We start from the raw sequence: 24,937 nt of genomic DNA, 5'->3' as shown, positions 1-24,937 counted from the left end.
CACATGGTGTCACATGCTACTTTCCCCAGAGATGAGCACTATTGTTGGCATGGTGGGATTTCCCTCTCAAATCTCCAAATGTCCAGTTGAATTTCCCACGGTGACAAGCTAGTGCCACCATTTAAACAGCAGACACCTGAGAGACACTGATGGCTGGAGAGTTGGATGCAGTTAAAGCTTTACAGAACTGAGACACCCTAGAGAATATAGAAAGTCTGAATGACTGAAGATACTAAGTTTTCTTATATACGAGAATTATATTCCTCTAGTGAATATAATGAGCCGACCAGGTTTTCAGTATTACACTTAGCTGGTGATTTAGACATTATTTGTCATTTAGTAGTGGAAAAATTAGGACCATCTACTCCTGTTGCACATGGTGAAGCTTTCTGCAGATAAACCTCTTGCCTTAGCATAAAAAAAAAAAGCTTTTTTTTCCACCGGGGTTTTTGGTATGAAAGTTAGTCAATTCTTATCAATTCACATTAGTTCTGCAGTTACCCGCTGTCCTAATCCCTCTCATGAGCTCTCCATCATTACTGTACATTCACCATTATCCCAACACTAACTTTTGGACCACAGTGAACAAGGTCTTTCTAAACACCAAAACCTCACAGGATCCTTTCAACATAAAATAGAAATCCCAATAACTGCACATCATACCTTTTTCACATGGGTACTGTAGTCTTAAAAGCCAGCTGGGGTGAAGTCTTTGGCAGAGTTTTCTCAATTGCAGAGCAAAGGGGAAACTCCTGCCAAGTATGACAAAAATTGTTTTCTGAGTTTCTGAAAGCCTTAAGAGTTCATGTTTCCAAGGCAACACCATCACACAGAGAATCATTAAAACAGCCACTATCTTATTTCACTTACAAATCAGGCTCCAGCTCTTGTCTAAACAGGGTATTTGTAAACCAGCAGAGCATGACTGCTTATGCAAAGTGCTGGGAGCTCTTCACAGATGAAAATAAATTATGAGGCTGAACAAGGCTGGTGTCTCAACAGATCTGGGGTTATAAATGTAAAGGTTAGCAAGAGTCTTGTGTAAATTTCAGTGGGTATTAGTGCTGGGCCTTTAAGAACTCCTGAAAGAGGAACATCTGGGAAAACTCTCTATGCACAACAAGATTGTTCAGAAGGACATAATAAAAGGGGATCCCACTTCCATTCTGAACACCAACAAGCCACAGTAGAAGCCAACGAGCAACACAGTGGCCTCTTTCATTTAAGTACAATGGAAGATATTTCCTCTGCTTTTATTTTTCCTACATCAAAATCTGCATTGATCTGACAGCAAATCTAAAAATGATTTGAATCATTTTTCAATTAAAAGCAGGCAAGACTTGTAAAACTTTGAAATTAAATGGGTCCTAATTATAGAACAAACAATGTAACTGGGGAGTTTAATATTTATTTTGTCTGCTCTTTAATCTGGCAGCTAAAGGAATAACAGAAACTAGGTGCACATTTTTAGCAGTGAGGATAATTAACAACTGGAATTGTTCAAACGATATGGTGAACTCTCCTTTACTTGAAGTCCTTAAATCAAGATTGGCTTTTTTTCTAAAATTCTCTCCAGCTCAGCCACCCATTACTGGGCTCAAAGCAGGAATCACTTGGTGAAATTCAATGAGCTGTGTTATGCAGCAGGTCAAACTAGTTGATCATAATGGTCCCTTCTGGCCTTATTATTATCTAAATATTAAGATATTTTGTATTGTAAGATATATCATAAGTGTGTACTTATCTAAAAGTTAGATTTTTTTTCAAGTACATAAACATATACATATTTCATTCTTGGTGCTTAAATGCCTTAAAATAACTAAATGTTATGAAGGGTGCCTTAAGGAAATAACGGGGCAGAAAAGGATGTCAGTCAAGTACTGTACCTCTGACTGTCCATATCTGGTCATAGTTCAGTCTTCTAGTAAATATCCAGTTTGCCAATCATCCCGTCTCACACTGCTAGTGAATTCAACATAGGGAAATGTACCCAGAGAATCAAGGACCTGAACCCTCCAGAACAGGGTTGCATCTACTAGAGGGATAGTGGAGGTTAATGACAACAGTGAACTTACAATGCAGTTGATCAACTGGGATGGGAAACTCATGTAAATATGCTTCCCCACTGCGGAGTGCCTCAATATAAAATTCCAAGTTCCTCTATCCCGCCTGCTAGTGCTGCAAAGACAGCTGACCTCAGGGAGTTGGAGAGGGGGAGTCTCAGACCCAAGCAGGGTGTGACTCAAAAGCCTCTTAAAGCCAACAGGCAAGGGAGCTACAAGAATATCCTGATAGGTACATTATTCTTCACCAAAGAATGTCACGTGAGGTCTTAAATGAAAGCCAGGGTCACGCTGGTCATTGAGATCATTGTGAAATGTTTGTACAGATACTATGTAAGGAGTTATGTTTACTGAAATGAGTATGTCTGTTTCAAGACAGCTGACAAACAGATTTCCTGTCAGAAGATGTTTGCTCAGCTCTCTCTCTTTTAGCATTGTCATTAAGCATTGTAAGCTAACGCAGTGGCTCCATGGCTACAAAGTCAACAGGGGGACATGAAAACAACAGGGAAGAAGTAGAACACAAACAGTGAAACCCATTGTCGCTAGTTTTCTCCTGAGTACAGACAATGAACTTTGGGGATATATGTAGAAGGCAACAAAGATACCCTTTTTTCCTGAACCTAGGAAGTAAACTGGCAGCATGTTTACATTCAAGAAAATAGAACCTCAACCAGTCTTGTTTGAAATGCTGCAGAGGACCTTTGGAGTGAGAAACCTATTTAGACAGGGGGTTAGTCTGTTAAGTCTAGTCTACAGAAAGCATGTTATAATGTTTCCCTTATCTTTACTCACTATCTATTAAATCTTTGATCATAAACTGTGACAGACCCAGACCAGTGGGGTACAGGAGTCTGGTAGAGGGCAAATATACTGGTCACTGAATGAGTAGTTTTCTTTTCCCTGAGTGACCAGAGCAGGGGCTGCACTAGAGTAATCAGGAACCTGCTAGAACCAGTTAAGGCAGGCAGGCTAATTAGGACACCTGGAGCCAATTAAGAAGAAGCTTCTAGAATCAATTAAGGCAGCCTAATCAGGGCACCTGGGTTTTAAAAAGGAGCTCACGTCAGTTTGTGGTGGGAGTGTGAGGAGCTGGGAGCAAGAGGTGGAAGGAGCTGAGAGTGTGTGCTGCTGGAGGACTGAGGAGCACAAGCATTATCAGACACCAGGAGGAAGGTCCTGTGGTGAGAATAAGGAAGGTGTTTGGAGGAGGCCATGGGGAAGTAGCCCAGGGAGTTGTAGCTGTCATGCAGCTGTTACATACAGCACTATAGACAGCTGCAGTCCACAGGGCCCTGGGCTGGAACCCGGAGTAGAGGGTGGGCCCGGGTTCCCCCCAAACCTCCCAATTGACCTGGACTATGGGTTCTCCCAGAGGCGAAGGTCTCTGGGCTGTTCCCAACCCACATGGTTAATCTCTGAGGCAAGAAAATCCGCCAATAAGCGCAGGACCCACCATGATAGAGGAGGAACTTTGTCACAAAACTTATGGTGGTTTTCACTATAAATCTCTCTCAGTCCTGGGGTATTAAGCCAAGTGCTGATCCTGAGTTGAATCCTACAAGCTGGTATGTACGCTCTTCCTCTGGAGACAGCAGACTTGGTATTTCTGTGAGTGACCGTGGAGAAGAGGCTTGGATGCTACAGGGGAACAATTCAAAGGGGCTTGGGTGCATCCACTGTTAACTTACAAAGCAAGGGCAGCAGAGTCCTTTAGACATATTCAAGAGGCGATTCAGAATCTCCCCAAAGAACACTTAATAGCAAACACGCGCAATATGCTGATTTGTGTATAAATCATGTTGTGCCCACTGTCACTGGTGAAGGTTCCATGTTGTCCTCCATTGACGTTCCATCGTGGGGCTTTAAAAGTGCTTTGCAGCTGACCCTGTCAGATCCTGCTGGGGCTTCACTGTGTTGTATAGGCCACATGTCCAAATTTGGGTAATCATCAATCTGGCAAAATGTTTCAAAAGGGTAGTGTGCCAAATAGCTGGGTAGATGCCACAATAGTTATGCTTGGGAGGTAATATGAGCAAAATAAGCACACACATGAATTAACTGCTGTGGGTTGTTTAAAGCGATCCAGCCTTTTCATTAATTTATTTGTACTGAAAATAGCAGAAGGAGCTAAGAGTCTTTATACTGTATATCAGCTCTGGAACCAAATACTGCAATTAATCATGTCTTTGTATATAGCTATCAGTATGAGAGTTTCAGTGAGGGAGATTTATTACTGAGATGAAAAAATCCTGTTTAAAATGAAATAGGCTCAGATGATGGGCTTCTCCTACCATTTTTTTCATGATTTAAGTTATAATATTTTAACAGAAAATTGCTTTCTAGCATGCTGTTTTGGAAGAGAAGTATTTCACTTTTTAAAATTTTGGTATTTATGTTGTAAATAAATATTTACATTTATCTATAAAGCAATAAATCCCATGAAGGATGAAAAAGGAGTCAGTTGATGAGAAAACGTGAAGGTACAATGAAGATCATAGTAATTCAGAGAACTTTAAGAACCAAGGAGAGCCGAAAGCAAAAAACTTCAAGATACGATTTAAGACTCGTAATAAATATTGCTTTAAAAGCCCGTTAGCATGATCACCATCATCATCATGTTCCTATTATGCCTGTGGTCTTTAGGGCAGTGATGGGGATAGCTCAGTGGTTTGAGCATTAGCCTTCTAAACCCAGGGTTGTGAGTTAAATCCTTGAGGGGGCCATTTAGGGTTCAGGGGCAAAAATCTGTCTGGGGATTAGTCCTGCTTTGAGCAGGGGGTTGGACTAGATGACCTCCTGAGGTCCCTTCCAACCCTGATATTCTATGAAGCTCCTCTGTTTCTGGCAAGCCTTTCAATGGTGTCCCAGGTTTTTCAGCACAGCTCTTTGCCATGTTGTTTTCAAGCGGCCTCGTTTTCGCTTGCTTTCAGGTGTCCATCTTATTGCTACTCTGGTGATGGAATCAGTTTCCATCCGAAGCACATGACCAATCCATCTCCAATGCCTCCTGGCAAGGATGGTGGTCAGATCCTCTTGGCTGCACTGTGTCAATAGATCTTGGTTTGAGATTGTTCTGGGCCAAAAGGTGTGGAGGATTTTTCTGAGGCAGGTTGTATGGAATGTCCTACTTTCTCATTCCCCAGCATTCTATACTATAAAGTAGTGTTGAATGTACGCAGGTCTGATAAATATTGAGTTTGGTTTTGGTGTTGTATTTCGATGATTTCCAGACGGTATTTAAGCTCCTGAAGGTGTTCCTGGCTTTACTGATTTTCTTCCAGATGTCCTGGCTTGTTCCACCATCCTGGCTAATGGTGCTGCCCAAGTATGTGAATGTTTCTACATTGGTCAGAACATAATCCTTTATCTGTACTGTACTGGTGATGGTGAGGCAATATTAAAGGTCATGATATCTGTCTTATTGCAGTTGATTTTCAGTCCAATTTGCTGGCTGGATGCATTGAGTAAAGTTGTTTGTTCTTGTATATGGTATTGCGTATGTGATAGGGTAGCGACATCATCTGCAAAGTCCATGTCTTCAAGGGATGAGAAGAGTGTCCATTTAATGCCTCCTGGCATGTCTTCTGTTGTACGCCACATTACCCAGTCAATGGCAATGTTGAAGAGGATTGCATACTTGACACACTCCTGATGTACTCCTGTTTTGACTTCAAAACTGAGCTCACTGTGATCAACACTGCATGTAAAGTTGAAATAGAAGCTTTTGATGACGTTGATTATATGGAAAGGAATTCCATATGCCCACAGAATGCGCCATAGACTGGTCCCGTGAATGCTATCAAAAGCCTTCTCAAAGTCTAGGAAATTTATGTAGCGTTGCCGTTGCCATTCTAAGCACTGTTCTATTATGTTTCGTAGAGTGAAGATGTGGTCTGTGCATCCATGCCCTTTCCGAAAACCAGCTTGCTCTTTTCTGAGAATTCTATCAACTGCCTCTGATATATGCTGGATTATGATCTTACACAATACTTTGCTTGGCACAGATAAAAGTGTGATACCACACCAGTTATTACAATCACTGAGAGTTCCTTTCTTTGGTATCTTCACTATAACCCCATTGGTCCACTCTTTTGGCATATTTTGCCTTTTCCAGACTGATGTAAACAGAGGGACCAGGATAGATGCCACTAATTTAGGATTTACCTTGAACAATTCTGCATTCAAGTTATTCTTGCCAGGAGCTTTCCCATTTTTTTAAGGATTTGATGGCTTGAATGATCTCTTCCTTAGTTGGAGTGTCTGGTTTTATGTCAAGATCTTCTTCTGCCTCCTGTATGTCTGCTTCCTCTTTAGGTGGCTCCCTGTTCAGCAATTCTTTGAAATGCTCTGTCCAGCACATTTCTTGTTCTTTTTCAGTTGTTAGTAGGTGTCCTTGTTTGTTCCTGATGAGTGTTTGTTGGTGTCTGCCATTTACCATTGATAAGCCACGTCATTTTGTAGATGGTTCCTTGTTCACCATGAGCAGCTGCATCCTCTGCGTGTGTTGCCAGATTATCAATATAATGTCGTTTGTCCTCTCTCACAAGGTATTTGACCTCCCAGTGTGCCTTGCTATATTGCTCATGGTATTTATCCTTTAGCTTCTGGGATTTTGTGTCTAAAACTTTTTTCTTCGGGGCTTATCTGGTTTCTGTGGCGTTCCATGTGCTGGGTGTAATCCACTCCTTCCTTCTCTTCTGCCTGTAGCCTAGACAAGCTTCACTGCTCTGTTTATAAATTGCTGTTACTTTGTCCCACTTCTTGTTGATCTCCTCATCTGCATTCCCCTGCTCTTCATCAAGGTCTGCAAGTGCTTGAAACCTGTTCTTTAACTGCAGAATGATGGCTTTCTGTATTTCAAGGGACTTTAGCTTGTCAATATCATAACGTCTATGTCCCTTGTTCAGTAGACCTACACTTCTCAGTATTCGTGAAAAATGAAACTAACAAAAATACTGATAAGCAATAAAAAGCTTCATCAACAATTCCTGTAGCTCCTCTAACTTAAAAAGTGGCTGCAGGTACTGTATATGGCAACCTTATGATCATGCAGTGTCTCTAAGTAATATATAAAATTGGAAAGAAGGTTCACTGGGTATATGGTAGTATGGAGTGTGGAGGAGGTCATTTAAGCTGGTTCAAAGAGCAGTGGATTGGTTATATATCTGCAGGGAAGATATGGGAAGTTGATGTTTTCCGGTGGGTAGGAAGTGTGTGGTATTTTGGTTTGTGTATCCATATTTGATGGTACTTGTGTCTCACACACCAGTATTTACTGTAAGGGAGGCGGGGATCTGTGAGTGATATTGGAACTATAGGAGGCATGCTGGTAGGTAGGTGAGGTATTTGGTTTTGAATAAGCAAAGGAGGAGTGTCAATATGATCAGTGTTGATGGTTTTGTTGGGGTTTGGTTTGTTTGTTTGTTTGGTTTGGTAGAATTTTAACTATGAACTTCCTAATTTTCAAATATTTGGGAGAGGGGAGACTGGATTTTATAACTGAATCTTACTTTGAATATTATGTCTTTCAGACCTATTCTTTTAAATAACTACAAAAATCCTATTAGAGTAAAATGATGACTTCAACATCATGCCCTCAATGTTGTAATGCTTCCCTGGGAGAAGACAGGTTATGAATATCCATTCCTTGACATGGGCTGCTTCCCCATTCACCACGGTCTCTCCCATCTCCATTGCTCCATCCTTGGATCATTGCATGTGATACTTGGTCAGTGTTTTAATAAGAATGAGGATATTGTTTGGGTTTTTTCTATGAACTTTGCCGCTAAATCTTGAACTAATACTGAGCCAAAGTGGCTTTGGGTTATTGCATCCCTAATGCTGTGTATCTAGCAGGAAGTATTTCTAGTCAGTTGCCCAGAACCATTAAGGACTAACCAATACCACACTAGACTTAAAGTACTGAGCTTTACAGTGGTGTTCAGGACTACTTCCTTAATTTTATAACATACTCATACATATTAAGCACGTTTTCAGTAAAGACTTGAATCTAACTTAGCAATAACACTGAAAAGGGAAATCAGACTTTTCACTGTACATTTCTAGCAGAACCAAAGTATATGCTTCAATTTCCCTTCAAACCCTGGAAGCATAAAGAACCCCGAACTGAAAGCAGAGCAATAAAACAGACACAAGAAGTTCCACACTCAAAGCATCTCCACAATGAGCCATTCATTAGTTGGTGCTTCCCATCAAGACTGTTAAGGGTGACACAGGTTTACCAAACAGCTAATCCTTGATAATGAAAGGTTTTCAATAAAACCTTCCTTCCAGGGAGCCTAGGCGCTTTCACATTACCAAGAATAGACAAAGTGCTTCAGGAAACCTGCCAAATAGTAGCTCATGCACTGGAAACAAAACACTGCAGTCTTCAGGGGACTAAGTACAAATATAGTGATTTTTTTGTTTTCTTCCAGTGTTCATTAATATTTTTTTCTTGGCTTTCTTTGATATTATTTCATTGAGACAAATTATTGAATAGATACACATTCATCCATTAAACTTAATATACAGTTATGGATCAGTTTGTATATTGCTTTATGCTGTCCCCCACCTGAATGTGATATTGATGTTTCCTTTCTTCAGCATGGGGCCCCTCTGAACCTGTGCCATCCTTTCTACTGTCCATTACTAGGCAACTGTAACAGCACTGCCCGCTAGCCATTCATTCCCCTAGGAATTTGGGGGTGGGGGTTGATACTCAACAGACCATGAGTTGGATACCCTTGACTAAATAGGTCTATTTTAAGAAGGCTTGGTCAAATCAGCTGCAGCTAAGTATTTAAGTACACTAATAACTAAATATTTTTCAAAAAACTTACATTAATCAGATACTTTGGGTGTTGCCATCTTGTATCTCATCCACATACTGCAAGAGAGCTAATTCTTGAGAACCTCCTGTGAATGGTAAAACCCAAATGTGCCAGGGCAGTCTTCTCCTCCCTTTGGACCACCTCAAACAGTCTGGACACTTACACGTTTCTAAGCACCACTGTGTTATTTGAATCCCCACCACCAGTACAGCCTCATGTAGCAACATACAATTGGAAGTAAGCTTCCCCCTTGGCCCACTCTCCAGGAAGGGTGAGGGAAAGCTCTCTTTGTCCTCAGACCCTGAATCACCTCCCCCTTGTGCTTTCTTCCTGTCCTTTAGCTGTTCCCAGCCGATGGGTTGATTGCTCTCATTAGCCTGTCAGCCCCCTGCCTAATTAGACCTTTGAGCACCCATCTCCCAATTAAGTCCACTGTAGGCGGGACAGGGTGGGGGGGGAGAAGTTAGTAGCTTAGTGACCGGAGTGTTGGATCAGCTCTAAGCAATTAACATTCAGTCAGACCAAAAAGGTCATGGAAATAGAGCTTTCTGTTTGTGTGTGGACGGTAGTTATGACACATTAAGCTCTGGGTTATGGCTAAACCAGGACACAAATTCACAAGGGTAGAGTAGCTGGATGTCTCAGGCATTGAGGTAAAGAAATGGGGAGACTTTTTCATCACTGGTTTAACTCTGAACAAGATCAGTAGTCGCAGAAAGTCTACCTCTGCTTGTTAAGAGCCGGCACAAAGAGCGGTCACAAATGGCATGAATCGACATCCTTGATGGTGGCCACTGTTGACAATCCCAACAGAGGCTAAAGATGTCAGGGCCAGACTGTAAATGATTATGTAGCCCTGCATGAGAGGCTGGGTGGAGTTTCATGGCCCAGGGGGAGCTTTGGGGAGGATTGTGTCCTGCTGACGTACCACAGATCTGGGGAGCAGAAGGGAGGGTGCATGCTACACCTTCCTTTAGGGGGGTACAATGTACTATCCATTGTGCTTCCACACAGCTCTAGTGACCACTGCAGAGTGGAAGGCAAGATCCCGCCTTTTACTGCCTATCCACCCCTTTATGGAATGATTTGCCTTCTCTAGGGATGTTTGAATGAAGGAGTTCCTCTGCTCTCCCAAAGAAAGGATTACAATTCTTCTTGGACCTTGGGGGGAAGGTGGTAGGAAGGGAAACATATGGGAGGAAGATTCCTTAGGCCACCATCCCTCCGCATAAGGACCAGGCACAACCTACCACTGGAAAACCATGGAGACTAGATGACTCATTCACCCCTACACGTGATGGCTGTAGTACAGGTCTCAGGCACAGTGACTGGGCTCTGTGGGAAAGTTAGTGCTGCTGCTCACACTGTTCTATGGATGGAAGACTCCCATTTCTAGAGCAGTGATAGGCAAATACTTCTATGCAAATACTCATTGAAGTTTAACTGCTGTATACTCCAACAGACTAGACTGCTCAACACTGAACTCAATGATAAACGCAGCAGTACTGTAGCCGAAGCTTCTCCCTTACTGATGGGCACTTTAAACTGCAAGCAGCCACCAGAGGGCAAGATGCCCATACTTATATAATAAACATTACAACTGGATAAATATAGAGTTATGTTTCTATTGATTGAACTGCTTGGAGGGGGCAGTGATGAGATAGTTTTAGTTTGCAAATGACTGTATCTAGTTTTTCTTTGTCTCCAGTCAGGGAAATTTTGGAACAACTTTAACTCAAACAGTTTGATCAGACTTTTTTTTTTTTTTTTTTTTTTTTTTGCAGAAACATTATTTTTAGCCTTCCAAGTAAACTTGGCAATTTTCAGCCCTTGCTAACTTTTCAGACCAAGTCAATCCTTAAAAAATTAAGGATTATAATGGAAACTGGTGGCAACCTTAAGTATTGAAGGTTTCTAATCTCTGTATAATGTACAGTGTGTGTTTGTGTGTCCTACCATCAAATGTACTGTACTCATGCTGGTGAGAGGGAATGCAGAGCTTGCATGCTTCTCAGTGAAGCCATTGCCTGTATAAGGACTGCAGGATTAGGCATTTGGTTTATCAGTATTTTTGCACTCAACAGTTCTTCATATGGCAGAGCACTGGTGTTCTCAAGCATCTGCTTTTCCTGCAACCAGTAAATAGAAATGAGATGAGGCCCTAGAAGTCATGTAGAAGGAAGCTGTGGGACAACGGGAAAGGGCACTCTTGTTACAATCTAAGTATTTTATTGATGTTAGACAACCCAAGGTGTGTAAGTCATCCAGAATTAGGTTTGAACTTTATTTTCTTTAAAATAATTACTACTTAGCAAAAATGCATTTTGCAAATAAAGAGCTGTGCCTGAAACAACTAGGAATTACATGAACATGTATATAAATCAGGGCAGTATGACTTCCACAAGTGAAACTGAGTTTGCCATAAAAACAAAACCTCTGAAAAAGATTAAATATAATATTTTTGCCTGTTATTTGCTTACCGCAAATAATATTTAAACTCAAAATACAGACAATTGAAGAAATAGCCTCCGCGGGACTGAATGAACAGAAGTTATCATTTAGGTTTGGCAGGCTAACACAGAACATTTTCCAGTCTTGACAAATATTACAGTTGGCTGTCTTTTTGTGCCAGTCCACAGCATAAGTGCTGAAAGACCCTGTGCATATTATACTATGCTACTACATGACAAGAACAAACATTTGCATCTATACAGCTTGCTGCAGCAGAATGAACTCAGTTCAACAAAAACAGCCCGATGCTAGAAGTTGTGCTGATTTTTCATTTGTTGTGCTTTTGAACAAGTTATGATCCTTTAATCCTTGCAATTCCTCAAAGTAAAGCACCAACAAGCTACAATTGTAAGCAAATTATTTGGGCCAGATTTTGTCCTTAAGGAATTGTCCTGCTTTTGGGTGCTGTGGAACTGAGCTATCCCACTAGGACCCCAGAAAGAATTGTGCCCCACTGTATCCCCATGGTTTTCCACTCTAGGGAGGCACTCTTCTGAGGCCAGCACTCTGTACTGGCAGGTGCGGGGGGGGAGGGCAAGGCCATGCCTCTTGCCTTTTTGGGAATGGCTAGCGCTAGCAGAGAGTTATCCCTGCTCAAGCACATATGGGGATTTGCAGTTCTGTGCCTGGTCACTGTGTAGGAGGAATAAGACAGGGAAAGACTCCTTGTACCCTTGCTTCTTGCACAGACATGCAGGAGAGAAATCCAGCCTTTTTCAGCTGTGATGAAGATTTGATTATCTTTATAAGTTGTGAAAACTAAAAATGTGTATTTTTTTTAAATCCCTTTTTAAGGAAGGAACTAGTCAAATAAGGTTTTTTTCAGTCAGTGCTGTGCAATAGGCAACACCTGCTGACAGACGTTAGCTTCAAAAGTGGTTCTTCAGAACTGGAAGGCAGTGCAAGGATATCTATGCAGAGTGATATGTGCTTAATGGGAGTCAGTAGGGAAGGGAAAAGACAGTTGGAGGTAGGGAGGAGCATTCCTGGAATATTTTAAACTAGGTGAGGGAGGGAGGAAAATGGACTTTAAAAGCAATGGGGTACTTAGGAGTTCTCTTTAACACATAATTGGATAGAGGGGTGACTTCATTTTATATACCTTTATGCAATTGCTCTGATGGCTTTCATTGTAATTGCAGTTGTAATACCATTCTACATTATTTCTTAACTTGTCATTCGGCAGCCATCAGCATACAATGACTAAAACATAAACAAGTTAAAGCCATAAAAAAATGTGAATATGCTTTGGAATGGTTTTGGCCTCCTGTGATTCATTCAACAGAGTCTTCCCAGGTCAACAAAACTGAAAAGTGATTACATCAATTGTCCGAATGAAATCTGTCTGTAGCAAAGCAGATTCAGAATTTCTATCTTAGATACTAGTCTCCAAAGGGTTTTCATCTGGATAGTGAATGATTAAACCAGGGTTACCAATATGTCTTATTGCATATAGTATGCCAGCAGCATATATTGGACTGTAAATCCATCTTTAGAAAATAATGGGATCTCCCCATTCTCTTTACAGTACCGACACTTTTGACTTGTTGCACAGATGGTGCCTGCAGCAGCTTTGCTACCAACAAATATGGTTTGAAATGTTTGTTACCATGTAACCTTACAAGGTTTTGCTGTATTGATTTTGCCTCATTATAATTTACAGCACTTCATAAGATTTCATGTGTGCTGTATAGAACCTACCAAATTGTAATGAAATGTCCCTCCAAGGAACCATTATTAAAGGAACAATCAAATAGCCCCATGTAATTGCCTAGAAAAGCAATTTACCCACATTGAAAAAGGATCCTAATTATTATGCCCATTAATTTGTATTGACAGTAGCTAGGGAGAACTGCAAAGCCAGGCAGATGCGAGTATGAAACTTATCAAGCCCAGCTACCCAAGTACTGGAAGTGTACTTTCGTCCACTCCTCACTGATCCACCTCCATTGACTGCAAACAATATATGGACTTAATTTAGCTTTAAGAGGGGTGGGGGTTTTAAGTGTCCATTGGAGTTCATATAAATGAGTGGCAGATAGGAATTGCTAGTCCTATTCTTAGAGTGGTCAGCAGGGCCGGCTCCAGGCACCAGCATAGCAAGCAGGTGCCCAGGGCGGCCAATGAAGAGGGGGGTGGCATGTTCAGTGGCAATTCAGCAGTGGGGCCGTCACTCCCTCTTGAAGCGAAGGACCCTGCCGCCGAATTGCCACTGTAGAATGAAGTGGCGGTAGAGCTGCCGCCGATGGCGATCGCAGCTTTTTTTTTTTTTTTTTTTTTTTGCGTTGCTTGGGGCGGCAAAAATGCTAGAGCCGGCCCTGGCAGTCAGACTCCTACCAGCTTCCTCCAGAGAGCTATGGTTCTCAGCATTCCCTGCTATTCAAGTCCTCAGCTGGTGAAGTAATTTTGACTAGAAATCATGTGATGCATGTGATGTGAAGAAGTGTTCATCAAGGACCAAGCTGAGATACTAAGCTCACTTCTACTACTGACACAAGGCAGGAATTGAATTCAGGCATCCAAAGATAAAAGTCTAGAGGGATGACTCATTGGTGTCATCTGGACTGTACCAGTCATGCAGTTCTAAGTACTTGTTTTCCTAGCTTAATGGCCTACAGCTAGGAAGAGGGATGCTCTTAAGGAATGTTCTTTTTGCTCCTCTGACTCCAAATGTGTACCTTCATGAGGTATGCAAAGACTGAGGAAGCAGGAACTGATGTGACAAGAGAGGCATTCCAAAATGGTGGAGAAATGTGAGGGTCTCAAGCCTCACTTTAACTTGGAGAGAACAAATGGCAGTACTGGAAACTGTTGTGTGCCAGTTGGGGGACACACCCTTAGAGTAGAGTTAACTGAGTTCCTCTAACTCTAACAACCAACCTGAGGGCAAGTCTACACTGCAGTGCTACATTGGTGCAACTGCACTGCTGTAGCACATGTGGTGAAAACACACCATTATGACGGTTGAGTGCTCTCCCATTGGCATAATTACTCCACCATAGCGGAAGCTATGTCAGCGGAAGAGCGTCTTCAGCTGACGTAGCACGGGTGTGGAAAGTGCAAAACTTGCGTCGTTCTGGGGCTTTCACACCCCGAGCGACATAAGTTAGATCAATTTAAGCGGTAGTGTAAACCTGCCGAGCCCCAAACTCCAAGACCAGAAACAGTTACTAGGTGATCTGAAAGGAAACTTCCCCTGGCTGACCCAGGAGCAGCTGAGCTAAGCTTGACTCAGAGGCAAAGAGTAACTTTTATCTCTTACAAGAAGCACTTCACTTCTCAGTATAGAGCTCACCAAGAAGGGGGGGAGGTGTTCCCAAGGGGACAGAAGGACTGAGCAGAAATATAAAAAGAAACAGCTCGGAGTTCATCTGTGAAGCCAGCTCCTTTCCCTCAGTGGCCTTAGGGTCAAAACTTGAGACGCTGACAGGGCTCCTCCCTAGCAAGGGATGCTCAGTGCTGAGCATGTACCAAGGCCTCAAGTATTGCTGTAAGGAAACTTCTCTGACAAAACCACAACACAGATTTAAACTCTGTCGCAGACACAAGCCTCATGCCAGGTTTGTAAATTGGGGCTGAGTGAATGTGACCTAGGTTTATGATTCTGGATGGAAACCAGTCAAACCTGTGACTCTGCATCATTCTGACCTGAAATTAGCTATGAACATGACAGTTTGGTTTCATTTTAAATTTCTGAGCTCATTCAAACCTGAAGGGAGGAAGGATGCAGTTGTGGTTAGGGCACCAGCCTGGGAATCAGGATATCTGCATTCAGTTCCTTCCTCTGTCTCAGATTCCCTACGTGACCTTGGGGAATGAACTTAATCTCTCTGTGCCTCGGTTCCCAGTCTCCCTACTTCACAAGCGTGTTGGAAGAATAAATTCATTAACACGAGGCACTTGGGTACCATGGTAGTGTGTATCCCATCAGAGCCGAGATTAGAAACTCAAGGGATGTAAACGTAGGTGAAGAAAAAAAAAGTTGCTATGATTCCCAGCAAACCAAAACTGCATTTCCCACAGCTCTTGGCAGATAAATTAAAAATAAGGAGCAGTTATCATAAAAGTTCCTTATATCCTAAAGATAACTTTCTTTTTCTTTCTTCATATGAAAATGTATCAAAGGGAACAGGTTATTGCTGCAGGAACATCACCTTCCTCCCTTACACTAAAACAGCTTAACTAAAATCAGCAGTTAGGAAGCAACTGGTTAACTTGTCATGTGTCCATACTGTGTGTTTCAAAATAAGATGAGTCAGCACAAAGTTAGTTCTACTGGCAGCAAAGGAAGCCTCCTAGAAATATAATGGACTGCAACAACTCCAGAAACGTCAGCTGGTAGTAAATGCATCAGCAGTGTACTCCTTAGACAAATATAGTAGGCTTTGGTACATAAGAGCGCAAACAAGGTCTAATTGTAGAAGAGCACATTCAGATTATATCTTCACCTTCAAAGCTGGCACTAACAGCAGCTTCTGCATAGACAGATATCTGGCACTGTGCTTCATTAACTTTTGAGAAAGCATTTGACAAAGTTCCAGTGCAGAAGACAGTGGAGATTTATAGTATCCTCTCCAGAATAACTGATGTTATCAAAGGCTCATTCATGGAGTGAACCAGTGCTACTTCACTACTAGAAACCAGATCACAATTCCACAAGAAGATGCTTCCTTGAGTGAGTCTTAATCCACCTAGGAGATGGATTGCTAGGTAGGCCTTTTTATTGGCACTTAATAGCAATCTGTCCGCAGGAGCCACCAGGTGACCAGCAGGATCCCAGCGAAGACTGGCTGGAAATCACCCCAGGTCGCAGCAGAGCAAGCCAGAGCAGCAGTGAAGAGTGCATGTGGTGGAGGGCAGCTCAGCAGCAGGGCACACAGTGACTGAGTGACCTGCCACACCCAAATGGGTTATGCTTTTCAAAGGTGGCATCTGAATGGAAAGAAGGATATGGTGGCCCCTGTTGGGATGGATAATTCAGTGTCTTGTGTGCTAAACGCTGTCTGTTTATCCCTTCCTTTAGGATCAAGTGAAGAGATCACAGGAGCTGGTGCCTGGATTTGCAAAGATATTGTGCACTTGGCTCCCAGGCAGGTGGCCCCTGGAAGTGGCATGGAGGGAAGGACATGCAGTGGGGTCAGCGGATGCCCTTTTACATTTGCTGGCCAGGGAAGGGCCACATGAGTGGATCAGTTGAACCAGGGGGACAATCTGGGGACTCAGTAAAGGCGTAGGACAAAGAGATTAGGGGTAAAGTCAGGCCCAGGGGAATCACAAGTCCTTGGCAGGCGAGGGCTAAATTAGGAGAGGGAACAGGTAGAGATTTCCCATCATGAAATTGCTTGGGGCTTGAGGTATACAGGTAATCTGTCACTGGCATTCAGAAGTGTACAGGATATCAGAGGCCCCCCATTGAAAGTGTGTCTAATGAGGTGAATGTGCTAACTTTGCTGCTATCCAATTTGCATGAGCAAGAGAATGGGTCATGAGAGCCAGTGTTTGGATCTCTGGTCTCAGTATAGTGCACTGGGCCCACTAGCAGGCAGCCACTTCCCTTCACAGCTGGGCCTCGGTAGCAAGGTGATTCTGAGTTGATATGGGCAGAGGGGTGTGCTCTGGGACCAGGGGATGCCCCTCTAATGCTCTTAGGCAAGCAGGAAACAGCCACTTCATTTATTGTACACCTGCGTGAAAATGATTTCCAATTTTGTAAAGGGTTGACTTACTCATCAGGGAACAGAGATTTAGGGGAGCTCCAGAATGTTGGCCCAGGGTAACTGTCTGATCTGGGCTGAAATGCTTCAGCAGAGGGCAGGGCTGGCTGCAGGGTTTTGGCCGCCCCAAGCAGCCCAAAAGGGGGAAAAAAAAGAAGCCACGATTGCAATCTGCGTTGACAATTTGGCGGAAGGTCCTTCGTGCCAAGCAGGAGTGAGGGACCATCCGCCAAATTGCCGCCGCATAGCTGGACCTGCTGCCCCTCTCCGGAGTGGCCGCCCCAAGCACCTGCTTGCCAAGCTGGTGCCAGCCCTGGCAGAGGGTACAGCAGGGAGCTGCCAGGCCTCCATAGGTTGGCAAGGCCAGAAGATGTATGAAGCATCTGGAATGGGGAGGGTTAGAAATTACTAATCATAGATACCATATTTGAGACCTGAGCGATTCAGGGATGATGGGGACATCTCTCTGACAGGGAAGTGGGTCTATTTTTTAATTAAGGAGGGAATGGTTAATTATCTGGGAACCTGCCTGTTGTGGGGGAGGCAGCCAAGCTAATTGCTGGCATCTCCTGGTGACATGTTTCCAGTGCAAGTATTTGTTCCATAGGGGTCTGGTTGCTTGATAAACCAGAATTAGAAGTGGACTTAGAGGAAGGCATCCCTTAGAGATGCTGGGGAAAAGGGATAGGTTCCTAATACCTGGTACAGCAAGGATGCAACCCTATTATTCCAGCCCCTTTAACCTCACACAAGAGAAGCATAGCAGGGTCTGAGCAATGGGCTGGGGGGGCTGACAGCAGCCCTCCACCAAGTGGAAAACATTAAGGAAGGAATGACCTGCACTCTGAGGTTGTGCTGGATAGCTCCCAGATAAGTTCAGTTAATAAAGTTATAGCCTTAATTAAACTGCATTCCCTGCATCTTGTCTGTCTTCCCACATGTCCAGGACCATAAAGAGCTCACATTTAGTTGCCAGTGTATATCAAAGAAACCAAAATTGCAGGCCAAATACATGCAAATCAGTTACTGTCTAAAATAACCCTCCTCCATGCTCAAAGAAAATATTCTAGCTTTATTTGGGCATAAGATTTCAGGGTGGACTGAATTGGCCTTCAACATTGGTTCTCCACTTGTAAGGTAACTCCTTCTCTTCATGTGCCAATATATATTTATGCCTGTATCTGTAATTTTCACTCCATGCAGCTGAAGTGGGGTTTTTTACCCACAAAAGCATATGCCCAAATAAATCTGTTAGTCTTTAAGGTGCCACTGGACCCCCTGTTGTTTCTGTGGATACAGACTAACAGCTACCCCTCTGATACTTGGTATTCTAGCTTTGTTATTTCAGTACATTGATTTGAAGGATAGGTGGCAACCTTAGCAACAGACCTTTCAGAATAAGAATTCTATAAGCATGATTAGGAAAAAGTCATAAATTAACTTGCTGTATAATCATCTCAGGGTAAAACCTAAAACTCTTCTTTATTAAATGAACACCTACTGCTTTGCTGTATTAGTTTTACACTTTGATAATGATTGTTTGCTGGCTGCATTTCTAGAAATTGGCACCTAGCAGCCAGTAACGGGAGAGTAACTGTTGCAAATGTCTTGAAACCTGCAGGTGCATGCCTTGTAAAAGGTATTGTGCCTGCATTTATTAACTAAGCCCGCTCATTCTATTCCTTACATGTTTGGGACCTGTAAGTACTGCTTTAAATTCATTTGTTGCACTCCAAAATAACATCCCAAACGAGCAACAAACTTGCTGAAAGAACAATGATTGGTGTTTTAAAATGATTATGAAACCTAATTTTGGATACTGTTGGGTAATGAACACAGTCCTTCCCACACTCCTGCAGCTCCAGCCGAGCCTGGCCTTGACATGGCACTTTACTGTCCTGCCAGCTCTTAATTTTTAGCTTTTAAAGTTAAATTAGGATTCACTTTTAGCTGACTTTTGTAATAAAAAATTTAGACACCCTTGGCTATGGGCAAAGACTACTGAAAGATATGATTAGTTAATGACTTCAAATTTACACACACACACACACACACACACACACACACCCCAATATCTGCACTGGCATTCCAGGCATATAGGAACAAGGAGAACAAAGATTTAGGTGCCTTTTTTGGCCTTTTATGCAATTCCAGATGCTGGAGTGTAGTTCCTCCCAACTAGCACACGAAGCTAGTAGCCTGAGGGTATGTCTCACTGGCAAGTTTCTGCACCACAAGTTATACCACTTTTATTAAAATGCTGGAATTAAACCACTGTTGCGTGTCCACACTGTGCTCCTTGTGACACTGGAGCGCATCCACATTAGCAACTCTTGCAATAGCAAAGACAGCAGTGCATTGTGGTAGCTATCCCACTGTGCAGCTGGCTGCAGGGTGCTTTGGGAAGGGTTTGCAATGCCTCATGGGGCAGGCACAGCATCACATGATGCAGGTTTCCCCAATCCCATTGTTCTAAGGGTATCCTACTACATTGCCAGCTGTTTTCAACTGAAGAGTGAGGGGGTGGTGCGGCAGAGGGAAAAAAAGAACACTCCCCTCTTCCCCCCCGGAAAGGGGAGGGAGGGCATGTCTCCAGGGCAGCTGAGTTCAAAACAATGAGCAGGGCAGACCCTTGAGACATTATGGGACAGCTCCAGAGGCCAGTTGCAGCTCAGAAAGCAATCAAGTGTCTACACTGGCAATAGTGCTGGAGCCATAGATGCCAACTCCATGGGTGCTCTGGGGCTGGAGCACCCACAGGGAAAAATTGGTGGGTGCTCTGCATCCACTGGCAGCTCCCCCACCTGCCCCCCCACCCCAGCTCACCTCCGCACCGTCTCCTCCCCTGAGCGTGCTGCATCCCCACTTCTCCTCCAGCTCCCAGCAGTTGCGGACACAAAACAGCTGTTTTGCAGCAGCAAGTGCTGGGAGGGAGAGGGGAGGAGGGGGAATGTGGTGTGCTCAGGGAAGAGGCAGGGCTGGGGTAGGGATTTGGGGAAGGAGTCCAATAGGGGCAGGGAGGGGGTGGAGTTGGGCAGGGACTTTGGGGAAGGGGTTGAAATGGGGGCAGGGCCAGAGTCAGGGCAGGGCCAGGGGTGAGCACCCACTGGCATTGGGAAAAAGTTGGCGCCTATGGCTGGAGCCTCTATGCAAATAGCCTTACAACTCTCGTCAAGGTGGTTTTTTTGCAGTGCTGCAACTGAGGAGTTTGTGCACAAAGTGGCTTGGCAGTATGTATATGCCTGCAGTCTGAGTGCAAAAAAGCTGCTTTACTGCACCGAAGCTTGCCAGTGTAGACAAGCCCTAAGACTTATTAACAAGGCCACCCTCTACAAAAGTGGATTGCCTTCTGACTCCCACAGCTGTCAGTCTCCAACAGGTGAAGCATCAGTACACTTACTGGCGGAGAGGAAAATCCAAAACAAAGGAGAAAACTGAATAGCCTCAAAAGCCTGCAGAGATTTTAGCCACAAACTGTATACAGTGAATTCTCCAAGGCAGCTGCATAACAATCTATTTACACCTTTACGATCCAGGTTCCTAAAGAGGATTAGGCTTTTTGAAAAAGCAGAATTAGTATAACTCATACATAGCAAGAAAACTTTCCAAACAATCTCAAAACTTCACTTTTCTGTCCAAAATGTACACACACTTAACAGGGAGTGCCTTAGAAATGACAACTCCAGTTTAGCACCTACACGTTTTGAATAAGATGCAGCTGGTGTGGCCTTATGCTTAAACTGAAGTATTCAGTTTTACAAAATAGATTTAACAGTTTTTACTCTTTATTTTATTATCCCTTTTTTCCTTTGGGCCATTGTAAAATGTGCTTGTAGCAAAAGTCTCTGAAGTTCAATATAAAGAATTGTACATACCTGGGACAATGGACATGCAAACATTAAAAAAAAAACAGGTTTCTTTGTCCTAGTTTCATGTAGCAGTTGGTAACTATAAAGTCTCCTTGCCAGAGGATGTTGTGAAGGCCAAGACCATAACAGGGTTCAAAAAAGAACTAGATAAATTCATGGAGGATAGGTCCATCAATGGCTATTAGCCAGGATGGGCAGGAATGGTGTCACTAGCCTCTGTTTGCCAGAAACTGGGAATGAGCAACAGGGGATAGATCACTTGATGATTACCTGTTCTGTTCATTCCCTCTGGGGCACCTGGCATTGGCCACTGTTGGAAGACTGGATACTGGGCTAGATGGAACTTCGGTCTGACCCTGTAGGGCCATTCTTATGTTCTTAAGAAGTCATGGCTATAACTTGATTATAATTTAATTTGGCCAGGACTTTTCCCCCATCAAACATTAGAATAAAATATAGCTAGCAAAAAAATTTAACAGTAACCAAAGAACAGGCTTGTGGTATTGTAAAGAAATTGCATAACATGAGAAATCTTCAAAATATGCATCCAATCAGTTTGTGATGGGTTGGATCACAGAAACCTGTTTGGGAACTGCCAACTGATGTGCCAAGACTACTTCTGCCCCTGCTTTCCCTGCCTGGTCAGGACTCCAGCACCCTGTCTTGTTGACCCAGACATGCCTGTCTGCTCCAACACAGACCCAGGCCTGAATCACACGCCTTAAGCTGCAGTCTTAACTGAAAGCAACTTACAAGACGTGTTCCTGTCTAACACTCAGATGCCCAACTCCCAATGGGGTCCAAACCCCAAATAAATCAGTTTCACCCTGTATAAAGCTTATACAGGGTAAACTCATAAATTGTTCACCCTCTACAACACTGATAGAGAGATATGCACAGCTGTTTGCCCCCGCCCACCCCCCGGTATTAATACATACTCTGGGTTAATAAGTAAAAAGTGATTTTATTAAATACAGAAAGTAGGATTTAAGTGGTTCCAAGTAGTAACAGACAGAACAAAGTGAATTACCAAGTGAAATAAAATAAAACACACAAATCTAAGCCCAATACAGTAATACAACGGAGTACAGATAAAAATCTCACCCTGAGAGATGTTTCAATAGGTTTCTTTCACTGACTGGATGTTTCCTAGTTTGGGCACAATCCTTTCCCCTGGTACAGCCCTTGTTCCAGCTCAGGTGGTAGCTAGGGGATTCCTCATGATGGCTGCCCCCTTTGTTCTGTTCCACCCATTTATATATCTTTTGCATAAGGTGGGAATCCTTTGTCCCTCTGGGTTCCCACCCCTCCTTCTCATCAGAAGATGATCAGGTTAAAGATGGATTCCAGTTCAGGTGACATGATCACATGCCACTGTAAGACTTCATTACCTACTTGCCAGCACACATGTATACAGGGAGACTTACAGGTAAAACACAGCCATCTGCAGTCAATTGTCCTGGCTAATGAGAGTCATCAAGATTCCAAACCACCATTAATGGCCCACACTTTGCATAAGTACAATAGGCCCTCAGAGTTATATTTCATATTTCTAGTTTCAGAGACAAGAGTGGTACATTTATACAAATAGGATTACCACACTCAGTAGATTATAAGCTTTGTAATACCTTACAAGAGACCTTTTGCATGAAGCATATTCCAGTTACATTATATTTAAACTCATTAGCATACTTTCATAAAATCATATAGAGTGCAGCAGCATCACAGTTTCCTTCATAACCTTAGATAAGGAGGCTTCTTGTGTTTAGCATGGATTCTTGCAGGTAAAGCCAGTGAAGTGGAACACTTTACTGATGAGTGACCAATGGCTCTTTTGAAACCAAATCCAACTTGGAATTGTAAATCTCTATTGGTAATAATATCCCTGCATATTTATGATGCAAATTCCATCACCAAACTATAAACCAAATAAATGAAGCTAAAGATATAGTTGCATTTCTTTAAACAGTAGAAAAGTTCACAGTGGAAACTGAGTGAGTTTGTCTTTCTAGAGATGAGATGCTATAGTTTGTGCAATATGACATTATTCATAGGGGATTGGATTTATATTTTGCTGTTTTAAATGTCATTCTGCAGCTAGGGGGGATATTGGCATAATGTCTATTCATAAAGAAGTTACCTCTACTTCAGCAGAGAAGTGGCCTCTCCATTGTTCCTCTTTACTTTAACACCTGATTTATGTTTCATTAAACATTCGGTGACAACCTGATAGATTCACTGCATCACATGCCTTATTTTCTGTTGATCAGGAAGACAGGCAGTGGACAGGAAACTCAGCTGGCTAAATATACCTATTCTAGTGCCAGTTTGCCATTTTTCACATAGCTGTCACTGACTCTCTGGTACGTGCAAGTGACTGGACAAGATTATACTGCTGGCAGTGGTCACTGAGATGGCTTTTGAACCAGCTCGTCTCCAAGGCACATATCAAAATAGGCAGCTGCCCCTGAGAAGCCACAGACAAATCTGTGACACACACACACACACACGATTAAAGCAATAATCAGGGATAGCCAGTTTTCAACACCTGTGCACTGATTAGTAGGAGTAGCCCCATTGATTTTATGTTTGCAGATTGCCAATAAATACAGTGTTCTACCCAGGACCGGTTCCAGGTTTTTTGCTGCCCCAAGCAAAAAAAAGCTGGAGTGCCGCTGCTGAAGCAAAAACAAAACAAAAAAACCACAGAGTGCCGGCCCTGAAAAGAGCCGCCCCCAAAGGGCCAGAATGCCGCCCCTTGGGAAGTGCTGCCCCAAGCACATGCTTGGAAAGCTGGTGCCTAGAGCCGGCCCTGGTTCTACCTTTGCACAGCACCAGGGGATAAGCAGCAGGTCTGGTCTCTATCAACAGCACTGTTAACGGCAGCCCCCTTGTTACACTAGTGAGGGGTGGGAGGGACTCAGTGATTCTTGCATGAATCTTCCAACTACTTTCCTTCTGGTGCATGTCTCTCATCCCCGGCTCTGGGTTCCTCCTCCCTGGAACGCTCCTATCTGATTCTAATACCAGCTCCTAAACTAAGCTGAAAAGTTTAAAATTGGAATAACTACATCTGTACCACAAAGTGTCATTACCTATATTGTACTAAATTGTCTGTACATCTGTATTCACAATCTATAGCCTGCAAAATTAAGCCTTGGGATATTTAAACTCTTAATTCACACTGTATGCAGATTTTTTACTACTGCTTTACTGAATGACAATTACTCTGGTGTGGATTGTGGCTTCTAAATTGTTAGGCTGCCTAGAATGGTGGATTGGCATCTTTGCTGATTTAAGTATCAGGGTTAGGTTGCGCCAGACTGAGTATGGAGCAGTGCATAGGTGCCCTGCCTCAGGGAGAGCACTTGGAAAGCACAGAGTCTCAGAGGCACAACTTCTCTCTTGAATTGGCAAGAGTAAATTATATACCATTTCAGGGGGCAGCATCCTCCCTACTGCAAGCCCAGTATACTGGTATGTAGTGGGGGCAGCACCATAGGTCTGCCACTCCCCACCCCTTCCTGTCCATTTGCTCACAGGGGATAGTCTGGGCTGTGCAGCCCTTCAGCCACATAAGGGATGGAGTTGGGGCTTACTCCTCTGCATAGCCATGTATGCAGTCTATATTGATTTCACGGATTTTGTATACTATTTATATTGATAGTATGCAATGACAACGCAAGTAAAATAGAGCAGACACTCCACAGGTGTAACTTAAAATTCTTAATAAAAAAGTCCCTAGGAACTAAGTGTTCAAATTGTTCTTGGTATAAAGAAGTGCATAGGACCGGGAAAGGCATGTCACCTCAAAATTGTCTCTTTATAGCGGGGAATAGGCTAGTCTGTCTGTGATTCAAATGGATACAGGATTTTGTTCCAGGGCTTTGCACACAAGGAAAATTGTGTTTACAGGGATGTGTGCATGTGCGGTTGGGGGAAGC

General features: G+C 43.1%; 1 protein-coding gene across 5 annotated transcripts in view; it reads right to left on the bottom strand.

Moving 5' to 3' along the window:
• The window catches only part of ARHGEF4 (Rho guanine nucleotide exchange factor 4), a 355,243-nt gene that overhangs the window by 311,645 nt on the left and 18,661 nt on the right, over positions 1-24,937 (bottom strand). The window lies entirely within an intron of this gene.

This window comes from Chrysemys picta, chromosome 9 (genome assembly GCF_011386835.1).
Source record: "Chrysemys picta bellii isolate R12L10 chromosome 9, ASM1138683v2, whole genome shotgun sequence".
Taxonomy (NCBI): domain Eukaryota; kingdom Metazoa; phylum Chordata; order Testudines; family Emydidae; genus Chrysemys; species Chrysemys picta.
Note: the sequence above shows the minus strand (reverse complement) of the source record. Positions and strands in the feature narration are given on the sequence as shown.